This window comes from Arvicanthis niloticus, chromosome 2, assembly GCF_011762505.2.
Source record: "Arvicanthis niloticus isolate mArvNil1 chromosome 2, mArvNil1.pat.X, whole genome shotgun sequence".
Lineage (NCBI taxonomy): Eukaryota > Metazoa > Chordata > Mammalia > Rodentia > Muridae > Arvicanthis > Arvicanthis niloticus.
In genome coordinates, this window is record NC_047659.1 from 58495467 (window position 1) to 58507935 (window position 12469).

Consider the following 12469-nt stretch of genomic DNA (forward strand, 5'->3'; position numbering starts at 1 on the left):
GACAAGGGTCATCTAATACTGTACATTTTCAGAACAGCCTTACAGCATGTACAGAAATGTATCAAAGAATGTATAATTGGGGGTATTAAGCAATAAAAGTACCCGTCCTTGAGTCTGCACACTGCTAATAACTAGAGAAAGGGGAAACCTCAGTAGGTAATCTGGTTTCTGTCAGTAATTTTGCAATTTATCACTTGAGCAGAAAAACAGTTGTATATGTGGGGCTAGTTGTGTTAAAGTACACGCATTACTTCACTCTGTTGGCCTCCTGTGCTAAGAATGATAAGATATTCCTAGATGTTTTATATCAGTACCCACAATAGAGGAAAAGGGTTATTTTGTTTTTAACTTCTTTCTTACCTTGAGAAATAGTGTAATAGTTGTGTATGGTCATGGTTCACTAACTTTCATACTGGAGACCTACCTCCAACCCTCTGCTGAGAAGGAAATTAATTATTTAATGGCTTTAGGGGTTGTGGGTGTAATATGTGTTTTCCCGCAAAGCAATTTTCTAACAGAGTATTGGCTATCTTTGTATCTAAAGTATCTAAAATGCAGCCTCATGGAAGTGGGGTTGATAGCTCACACCTGTAATGTTTGGGAGGCTCTAGGCCAGCTTCAGGATCGCTTAGGTACTACAGGAGGCCACCAAGGATCTCCTGATATCTACTCTGCCCTTGTGCTCTCCTGAAAAAAGTGTCTTTTCTTCCTTAACTTTCCTTCCATGAAACCCTCCCATATAGTCATCCTCATTCTCCTTCAAACTCATGGCCTTCTTTTTTCATTAATTATTAATGCTTGCATATGTGTATACATTTGTGAACATGTATATGGCCTGCTCAGTCTATAGCTTTATAGGTTTAATTACCTCAAAATCAGAGACAACTAAAAGTACTAATTGATAGGATCTATTGCTGGGTAGTTTCTGATTACAGGTATCTGTGAAATTCAAAATTATGAAGGGTGAAAATTGATAACTTTTATTTAAAAACAAGGTATACATCATAGAATATTAAGAGCTGAATTATCTGTAAGGTGAGCCAGGGTCTCAATGTCTACAAGGCCAAAGGGTCATTCACAGGGACAAAAGTTTAGTAACATGCTAATATTTATGTACCTTTAGTGTACAAAAAGTAACACCCATAAAGATAAAAGTGTCAAAATGAGTGGGAAAAATGCAAGTCAGAAATTTTGTATTTAAAAATGCTTTTTGCCAGGCAGTGGTGGCACACGCCTTTAATCCCAGCACTTGGGAGGCAGAGGCAGGTGGATTTCTGAGTTCGAGGACAGCCAAGGCTATACAGAGAAACCCTGTGGGGGGGGGGGGGGGGGAGAGACAACAACAACCTTTCTAGGGCTGAAGAGATAACTTACTGGTTAAGAGCATTTGTGGTCTTACAGAGGATCTAGGTTGGCTCCCAGCCCCCACGTGCTAGTTGGCAACTATTCACAGTTCCAATTCCAGGGGATCTGACTCCCTCTTGTGCCCTCTGTGGACACTAGGTATGCCTAGTGTTGTGCATGCATATATATATATATATACACACACACACATACATATACATATATACATATATGCATACATACATACAAAACACTTGTGCACATATTTAAGAAACTATTTTAGGTGCTTTCTGAAGCTGTATGTGATAAAAATCATTTCTTGATATTAAATAAGCATGTTGAATTCCATGTGATAAGTGCTCTTAACATGACTGTGAAATAAAAAGCTCTAAAAGAAAACACTTTCCTTCCTAATAAGGGAGTAAATTCACATCCTTCCTAAAAGTTGTCATCTATATTGTAGATTGGGGTTGTCACCACTGAGAATTTAGCTGTTAGCACCAGCCATTTCTGCTGAGGGGCAAACTATACATAGCTAAGCCATCAACATTGAAAGAACTGCCTATGCTTGTTTGGGGATTTTGCCACCACAATCCTGTTTGGTTACAGAAGTATAATTCAAAGAAAAGCAAGATGAAGTGAGGTGAATTTGAGTTAATGAGAGTGTTCTGATAGTATACTTTTATACCTATTTGTCAAATACCAAGTTTAAATTTTTCAAGGTATGAACTTCAGGATAATGAGTTGTGCTTTTGTGTTGTACTTCACTCATCTTAAAGTCTGGGCAGAAACTGAAGTGCCAAGGAAGAAAAATTTCTTTCGTGGTACCAGGGGTTAAACCCATTTAGCTACATCCCCAGCCCAAAAATTGTTCAGGGAAGCTTATCTCTCCTGTATTTTCCTGATCGTTATTTTTAAATATGCATATTTAAATGCTTAACAACTGGTGTCCAGAGTTTCTGGAAATTTCAACTAGAGGAACTGGTTGGAATGCTTAGCCAGAGACACTCCCATGGAAGCATGGCTAGGCACTAGGAACATCCTGCCCCCTGCTGGATTTAGCCTTTTAGCTTTGACAATTTAAACACACTTGATAGCCAAAATCATTTTAAGCTTTATTAAGTCTGTCTTACCTTTTTTCCATGATTTTTATTTATAAAATAATTTGTTCTCAAGTTGAATAGAGTCTACCTGTTCACTTGGAAATCAGATAAAAATAGGTATGGATTTTTTCAATAAGATTCTTAAATATGTAGTGTCAAGTTCTACTATTCCTTATGTTCCTTGAACAGAATTGCATGGCGTAAACAGGTTTTAAAAGATTGTCAATCCTTCTTTACTCATTTTTCTTTTCCTTAGATAGTTAAAGACCAAATACAGAACTGACTGAACTTGTCCTGAGGCAAACAGGAAAGGCTTGGTTAGGAAAACCTTGATGGAGCCAGAGCATTTCAGGTGTTGACCACAGCCTCCGGCAGGTGACAGGTTTCTTCTTGCACTTGGGGTTGTGTCTCATTTAATTGCATAAGTGAGTAAGAGTCTACACGTTTCCTATAGACGTTCAAAGACCATTCTGTAAAAATAATATTGTACATTGGGTTTTGAATGGGTATATGGGCCACTATTTTAAGTAAAACATTTTTTCCAACTTACATCATAAATTATTAGGCCTGGTGAGGTGGTGTACACCTTTAATGCCAGCACAGTTTGCCATGGCAATGTAGTAAAACTGTCTCAAAACCCAATCAGAAATCATAGGTTAACATCTAAGTATAAACTAAGTCTCAGAGATGAAAGATAATTTATCTTATTGATAAATCCCTGTGATGAAACTAAGTATGTTCTCAAAGGTCTTCACTCAGCTATTAATGGCTTTATTAAAGTAAAATTGGGACAGTAAACATGTAACAACTAATGTACTTACCTGTCAAATCATAGACAACATATACTATGTTTATCCCCCAAAGGATTGTTCGTGAATCTTTGTACTCCTTTCCTAAGCTAAGCAACCTGACATTACACTTTCAGGAAAGGACTAATCGCCCTAGGCTAGTTCACACTTTTTATAATTTTATTGGAATCATGTATACTTTTATTTGTTTTCACTTGGCATAGTTGGAAACTTACTATAAGTAATAATAGTACATTTCTGGAAATTGATTTGTATTCATATAATGGGATTTATCCGTTCACTTGTTGGCTGGTATTGTTTCTGGTTAGGGACCATTACAAATAAAGGCACCTGAACAGACATATACAGGTCTTTGTATGAACAGTGCTTTCATTTCCTTTGACTAAATACAGTGACATTGTATGGTTCATGTTTTAAATTTTAAAGAGAAATTTTTTAAAGTTGTGCCATTTTTATTCCTATCAGCAATTTTATAAAAGATCTATCCTATCCTAACACTTGATAGGGTCTGTTTTAAAGTAAGTAGGCTAAAGTTTATTATATATGTGTTGATGTGACTTTATGTGCACCATATACCAAGAAAGTAGATTCTAATATTAAAAAGTATACTGTTGAAACAGCATGCTGAGTTATACCAACAGTAGCTGTTACGTCAGTCTGCATCATGACACTGCTGTGTTGCAGGGGTTTTGCTTGCTCTGCTTTGAGCTCCCAGCAAGTTCTAGGTGCACACTCACCCTGGAACTCTCTCAAATCTGCAGATGGAAGACATACACATTAACTCATTATAAAACTGCCTTACTGGCTCTGTGGCTGGGCTCTTCGCAGCCTTCACTGCTAGTGTACCCTTACTTTACTCCAGCTCATCATCTCTGAACCCACCCTTAGCTTAGTTGCCTGGTTGGTTACCTTTACTCCTAGTTCAACACCTCTAAATCTGCCCTTATCTTAGTTGCCCAGTTACCTTCTATGAAGACCATTTTTCTTACTGCCTTTCTGTGGGCCACTTTCCTTTTCTGCCTACATGTTGGAAGATCTCTCCTACAGGTCTGAGTCTGTTCCATCTCTCTCCCTGCATATATTCTCCTCTCTCTTGGCCTGCAGAAACCTGGAAGTCTACCCAGCCATTGCCTGCTGGCATCTTTTTTAATTGATCAAGAACAGTTAGGGACAAGGACTTTAAGTCAGCGTCAATACAGATTCCCAAAACATCAGACTACTCTTCTGCACTGCTGAGTGAGTGATCCTCTGGATCTAGGTTCCTGTTCGGGTTATGCAGGAGTCCGTGAAGGCCAGAGGAGGGCATCAGATCCCTGGAACTTGAGCTACAAAGGGTTGTGAGCTGCTGAGTATACTGGTAAGCATACTTAACCTCTGAGCCATCTCTCCAGCATGCAGTAAACAATCTTGGTGTAACTAATGGGCCATCTTCATAGCCCATCCTGTTTATTTTAATAGCTAGGTTTAGTTAAATTCATACTAATAGATTTATTTGTAGTTCACTTTCATTTTTGTGGTGCTGGAAATTAAATCAGAGCTGCTTACATGGTCAGCAAGCACTTTGTTTCCTTTGAATTCATTTTTCAGTTTTGAATTCTATAAATGAGAAAAATCTCCCAATTATGTTGCTACTTTCAGATCTTTTAATATACAAAGCGCTGACAGTATATTCAAAGCCTAGTAGGGTTTTTAGAAGCTCAAGTGTTCCGTGCATATGTCATCAGTAAAGGTACAGATACAGGCCTGTGTTGACTCCTGTTGGATATGTTCTGAGAACTCCATCAGTTTCATCATTGTGGGAATATAAAAAGAGCTCTGACAGGAACTTAGATGATGTGGCTCAGTGGATCACTCAGCAGTGTCATGATGCACACTGATGGTAGTGTAGAGCTACTGTTGGTATAATCCAGCATTTGGTTTCAACAGTACACTTTTATATTAGAATCCACTTTTGTTTATTTTTGAGACAAGCTCTCACAGTGAAGAATGGCCTCAAAACTGGGTGTGGATGTGTGCAGAGGATGGCATTGAAAATCTGATCCTGCTTCCACTTCCTAAATGCCATGCTTGCTGTGCCTGGCTTAGAAGCCCACCCCCACAACCCAAGCCACCTCCCCACCTCCACTTCTTTCCTTCTTTCTTGTTTGTTTTCTGAGCCAGGGTTTCTCCATATAATCCTGGCCATTCTGAAACTCACTCTGTCAACAGACTAGCCTTAAACTCAGAAACCTACTTGCTTCTGCCTCCTGAGCACTGGGACCAAAGGCAGGTGCCATTACTTCCTGGCTAGATGTCCACTCTTAATTCAGTGAAGTTATAAACTAGTACCCTGGTTATATATTACTGGCTATTTACTGCGCATAATTGTGTAATTATGCATAATTGTGGGGGAAGAGGCATTGGTTTTTTGTTTTGTTTTTTTAGATGAGTTTTTATTGTGTTGGCCAGGACCTTAATTTCTCCTAAACTCCTGTAAACCGCTCACCTCCACATCCCTGGTAGTCTAGGCATACTCCCATGCCCTGGGTTTTTCGTAAGCTGTATTTTTGTACAGTAAGTTTGTTTGCACCTTATCACCACCAACACTTGTAATGTCTTGCTTGAACATTAGAACAGCTATGATGTCACTAGTGTAGGACTTTCCAGGTCATTTATACTCTGTGGAACCATTGTTGTTTGTGAGGAAATACTTGAAGTGAGGACAACTTATTCAAGCTCTGAGCTTTTTAAAATTAGGCCGTAGAAATTCAGAGAGCGTACAGTATGGATAATTTGGCCATACTCTCTATAAACATATCAACGACGGGATCATTGGCTGTAAAACCATTCTGGAAAAGAAGCTGTTCATCTGCATGGGTTACTATGTTCTAAACACACTGCCAGTGAGTCAGTAAAGTTATTTTTACTTTAATGAATGTTGCAGTCCAGTTTCAAAAACCTGAAACTATTATTATTAATCATACTGGCTCTCCACAGCTTACTACTGAGTATGTTTAGCATTAAAGGATAAGCTTTCTGGGGGCTTTGGAAATAGAGGTAAATTGCTTAATGTGTAAGCAGGAGGAGTTGACGTTGATCCCTGACACCTTTGTGAAATGTTGGAATTGTTATCCCAGTGCTGAGACAAATGAATCCCTGGGACTGGCTCACTAGCCTGCCTGTCTACCCTCAGCAGAGAGCCTCAGGTCCAAGGGAGAAACCCTGTCTCAATAAGTGGAGGCTGGTGAGATGGCTCAGTGGGTAAAGGAATTGTTGCCAAGACTGATGATCTGCATTTGATCCCTGGGATCTGTGTGACAGGAAAGAACCAACTCCCAGAAGTTGTCCTCTGACCTCCACATTGTGCCATGGGACACCAGCCCATACATAACTGATACTTGAAGTGTGCATGGTTGTGGTAGCTTAAATAAGATGGTTTCCACCCACATAGCCTCAGGCATCTCAACACTTACCTCAGTTCCTAGTAGGTGGTGCTAATGGGGAGGTTAAGGAGCTGTTGCTTTAAAGGAAGAAAGGGGGGTGGGGGATTGTAAAACTAGAGCCATTCTAGTGCATCCCTTTTGCTTTCTACTTGGGATTAGATACTGTGAACTTTACCTGTTCCTGTGACCATCCCTATGTTGCTTCTCTACCATACGGATGAGTGAGTCTTACCCCTCAGGGACTAAATGCCGCAGAACATCCTTCTCTAAGTCGCCTTGGTCATGGTATTTTATCACAGCAACAGAAAAGTAACTAAGAAAGTGTTTCCTAAGGACTGTCACATAAGGTGTCCTTGAGCCCCACATACATAGCAGCTCTCCAGGGTAACCGTGAACACGAGTTTATATTGGAAAGGCACATTGCCAGTCTAGAAAAAGTAGTTGCCTTGGTAAATAGTAAAATCTTCACCTTGCAGACTCTTCATAACTGCCAGAATTCACTTTGCAATTTGGCATTCTTTATTGTTATTATTATTTATTTTTAATGTGTATTGGTGTTTTGCCTGCTTCACATGTGCCTTTGACATATCTGTGCAAAGGTGTTAGATTTTGGTGTTAGTCATAAACTGCCATGCTGTGCTTTGATTTGAACCCAGGTCCTCTAGAAGAGCAGCCAGCGCTCTTAACCACTGGCCATCTATCCAGCCCCAAATTTGGCACTATTAACTAGATACATTTCTTGTCTAAGCAGGCACTTACAGTCAGAGACTTATAGCCAAGTTAGTATAAAGTGTCTGTTTTTGTTTCTGATACAGTGTCTTAATGTGGGTAACTTTGGTCTGCTTCTGTTCCAACCTTCCACTTTAGCCAAGAATAAACCTGATGGAAATACTAAGCAGGAAATAGGCTGTGAAGTTGCCCATAGGCTTCCTGACCAGCCACATTCAGATTTCCCATGGGCAGTTGGTAATTTCATCTGCCCTGACAGTAAAGCAGTTGCAGAACTGCCCGAGACTGTATTTGATACTTACATCAGAGGGATTTCCTGCCGAGCCTTTCTGTGTGATTCAAGTGGCTTCTCTGTCGTCTTTGTATTCTGTCCTTTGCCAGCCTTGCTTACTCTCGTGATTTTCGTAATCACTTCCACATGGGTGACTCTGTCTCCCATATTTCCAATAAGCTGCTCACAGTAATGTGTATTTCCTGCCAGTATGTCAAATTCCAGACTGAAGTCTTTTTCTCCGAAATCTCCTTGATTATTTTCCTTTTCTCTCATTACTGAAATCTTGTTATCCAGAGTCTTGGACTGAAAACAACCAGTCATTGTAGCACTCCAGGATTTTTCCTACAGGAATCCTCTTTTCTGTTCACATGGTCACTGTCTCTTACCCAGAGTCTTATCTTTGTTCAGAATTTGACATACATGGTTTATCTTCCAAAGCAGGAACATCTTAGAGTATGGGGGACATGGTGAAAACTGAGGAGGGTTCTCTTAATAGAAACTGGTATACTTTTCAACCACAGATTATAGTCACCAAACTTAACTGTTAACTTATTTCCTTGCCAGAACTGATACATCCAAAGCCCTGCCAGATTTAGCTTCCTGAGGCCTACCCCTGTTGGTCCTGAGTTCTCCCTCTTCATAACTCTTCAAAGGCTCTAAATTGCCTGCCAAGGAGAATAGAATGCAGGCATGATCTTCAAGGTCTTGACCGTCCCAGCTTTGTTACTGTCTTTATTCTGATTGCTCAGTGTAATGTGTTTCATATCCCGAGTTTCCCTATTAGGAGACTCTGGGTTCAAATGCTTGTTCTTCAGTTGTGAGGCTGCCGTGGGGTGTTAGTAACAGCTGGAGGTGCAGTACATAAAGTGGCTGCAAATGCTTAGCACAGTCACATTAGGAACAGTAGCTATGCACTTGGGTCATGTGGGGTTTTCTACGTTTTGTGGGTTATCTGCATGTTCCTGTTTGTGAAATAGTAACATCCTTAAATATTCTAAAGATGGAGTCCTTTCATGCCTTTGATTCACCAAAACACAGGGCCCCAAATTCACAGGTGTGCCTTTCTGTTTCTATGTCTGTATCTTTGAGGGGGGATTTTGTTATTTTGTTGGAGAGAAGTGTTAGATTATAGTGGTTGTAAACTTGGACCTAGAATCATTTAGGAAAGGCCCTCAACATATGCCAGTGAGGAATTTTCTTGATAAGGTTTAAGTGAGGTAGGAAAACCCACCCTAAAGGTGGGTAATACCATTTCATGAGCTTCGGGAAAAGAACCAAGAAGAGGAACAACTGTGAGGTACTGACCTGCTGGTCCTGCCCCCAACCCCTTCTCCACTGTAGTAGAATGGTGTCTACTGTGAGCCAGAGGAAGCCCTTCCTCCCCAAAATTGCTTTTGTCTGATATTTTATCTCAGCAGCAAGAAAAGAAACAGTTTTGCTTTGATTTTATGTTTTTGTCTTCTGTGGTGCTACCTTGACCAAATATTTCCTATTCTGCCATGGAAAGATGACTATGACATTTAACCATTTCTAACTATACAGTGTATATTCATCTTGTTCAACATCACTAAAAGTTCATCGTGCAGAACTAAGTTTGTATTAACTAACCACTAATTCCCTCATTTGCTTAGCCCTTCCTATTTTATGGTAGAAAGTTCAAATGAATGAATGGAATCACACAGCATGATATACTTGAGATTCATCCATGTTACCATGTGACAAGATTTCCTTTATGCCGTGTGTGTGTGTGTGTGTGTGTGTGTGTGTGTGTGTGTGTGTGTGTGTAGGCAAAATTTTATTCATGTATCTTCCATCTCTTGGCTGTTGTAAAAAGTACTGTGTTAAAGGGAAAGTGTACAAATACCTTTTGAGCTTCAAGTTTGAATCCGTTCTGCTGTATACTCAGAACTGAAGTTGCTGAATCAGATGACAACAATGCCATTTTCATTTTTAAAGGTGCATGCAGACTAGTCTCCATAGCATTTCCACCATTTTACATGTTGCAGTTCACAGGGGTTCCCGTTCTCACAATACAGCTCCTTTTCCTTCTTTGGAGTGAGGTAATTATTTTATATTACAAAGATCCACACTCTGGGCTGGAGAGATGGCTCAGTGGTTAAGAGCACTGACTGCTCTTCCAGAGGTCCTGAGTTCAATTCCCAGCAACCACATGGTGGCTCACAACCATCTGCAATTAGATTTGACGCCCTCTTCTGACTTGCCTGAAGACAACTACAGTGTACTCATATATGTAAAACAAATAAAATCTAAAAAAAAAAAAACAAACAAAGATCCATATTCATTTATTTGTATATAGGTATTCAGTTCTTTCTTCACCATTTACTGAAGAGATATTCTTTCCCCGTTGTATAGTCTTAGCATTCTTGTCAGAAATCATTTTACTGATCATGGATGAATGAAGGAAAGTTCTACAAGGCCCCCCTCTAGGTGAAGAACTCCAGGTAGTCAGTGGCTGCTAAGAGAGAGCCAGCTGTTTGGGGGGACTGTCAAGGCAACACTAGCTGGACTCAGCAGGTGTGTATCACAGTAGTTACAGAAGACATTATTGTCATGAGTTCAAGAGGCTGTGCGGAGGAATTGTATTAGGGGAGAGCAGCGTGGAAATGATGCTGACAGTGTAGAAAGTCCTCAAAAAGTAAAAAGCATTCAGCTGTTAAAGAATTTACTTTGTTGGGAGGCAGAGGCAGGCGGATTTCTGAGTTTGAGGCCAGCCTGTTCAGAGTTTGAGTACCAGGATAGCCAGGACTATACAGAGAAACCCTGTCTCGGGGAAAAAAAAAAAAAAAAAGAAAAAAAATGTTTACTTTGACACTCTTCATTGTGTTCTAGTGATGTGTATGTCTGCCTTTTTGTCATATCATGTCTTCTTCATGGCTATACCGTGTTTGAAAATGAGGAAGTATACCAGTCATGATGGCACAATCCTTGAATCCCAGCAGGCAGAGCCAGGCAGATCTCTGAGTTCAAGGCTAGCCTGGTCTACAAAGCAAGTTGCAGGACAGCCAGGGCTACCCAGAGATCCTTTAAGATCATACACAGGGTTTGAGATCCCATATGAATTTCAAGCTAGCTTTTTTATTTGTGCAAAGATGCCACTGTGATTTGTGGTGGGTATTGTTTGAGTCCGGATCACTTCTGGTACTGTGTGCATTTCAATAGTGTGAAATGTTCATGTGGGCACGGATGCTTCCGCAGTTATTTCTATCTGCAGTAGTGCACAGTATTTTGTGTTCAAGTTTTGGACAGCCATGACTAAGTTTAGTGCATGATACTCTATCCTTTTAAGTGCCATAGGAAATTAATTTTTCTTTTTTTGTCCCTGCTGTTTACTGTGTACATGCTTGTGTTGGTCTCTTTCTCTCTGTCTTCCCCCTCCCCCTCCCCCTCCCTCTCCCCCTCTCCCTCTCTGTGCGTGTGCGTGTGTGTCTGTGTCTGTCTGTCTATGGCATACTATGGCAATGGCCTCCTGTGCCTTATCCTGGAGGGAACGTCAGCACCGAGCCATAGCCACAGTCTGGCCCGTAGATCTTACTTTGAGATACTTTCCTTCTGTTCCTACTTTGCTGAGCACTTTTTATCCTTAAAGGATATTACATTTTTTCCAAAGGTTTTTTTTTTGCATCAAGTTCATGGTGTGCTTTTGTCTGATACAATAAATTGATTTTCATTCTATTAAATTGATGCTGTTATGCATTTATTTATATCATTTTACACAAAATATGCAAGCTAAGATATGAAAGATACACATGTGCAACCATATGTGCAAGATTACTGTTTAAGACTGTTTTAAAGGTTTAAAATGTGACCCAGATACATTGGTGTACATCTGTAATCTCAGAACTCAAGGATATGAAGCAGTAGAAATGTGAGTTCAAGGCCAGCCTGGGTTATATAGCAAATTCAAACCTTTTTTTTTTTAAAGAAAAGGAAATATTTTTTTTCAAATGGACAAAAACTGCAGATTCTCTAACTCATAATATTCAATATTTTTCTCCATTGTGTGTGTTTTTTTTTTAATTCATCATTAACACATAAGTATTTTCCTATCTTAGAAACCTTATTCATGCTTTTAATCCCAGCACTCGGGAGGCAGAGGCAGGTGGATTTCTGAGTTTGAGGCTAGCCTGGTCTACATAATGAGTTCCAGGATAGCCAGGGCTACACAGAGAAACCCTGTCTCAAAAAACCAAAACATACACACACACAAAGAAAAGAAACCTTATTCACAGTCAATGAGATGAATCAGTAGGTAAAATCCTGGTAACCTGAATCCAGTACTGAAAATTGACTCCTGCAAGTTGTCCTCTGACATGGTCATACATGCCATAGCATGCACCCCTCATATATACTCAAATTGTAAAATCAGAACAAAAATACCATATTTTTATTATTTTAATAGATTTAAGATTAAGACCATTGTTCCGAGAAGCTCTTCACTCCTCAGCCTTCTAGTGTAGCGTGGAGCTATTGTGATGACATATATAAGAATTAGTATGACTTAAGTCGAAGAAAACAGAGACTATTCCAGTGCTCATTTGTAAGCAGTGGATGTGCAGGGCGGATTAACATGACCAAGGTTCTGCAAGCACATCTGTTCAGACTGAATTCCGAACCCTATGACCAAAATGATTGTGCAATGAAACCACTGAACTTTTATTGTTAGCAGACTAGCCAGCTAAGGAAATGATTGGTTGCATCGCTGGAACATGTCCAATTCTTATGGCTAGAACTTTTTCTTTTTTAGTTTTTTAAGGCAAGGTTTCTCTG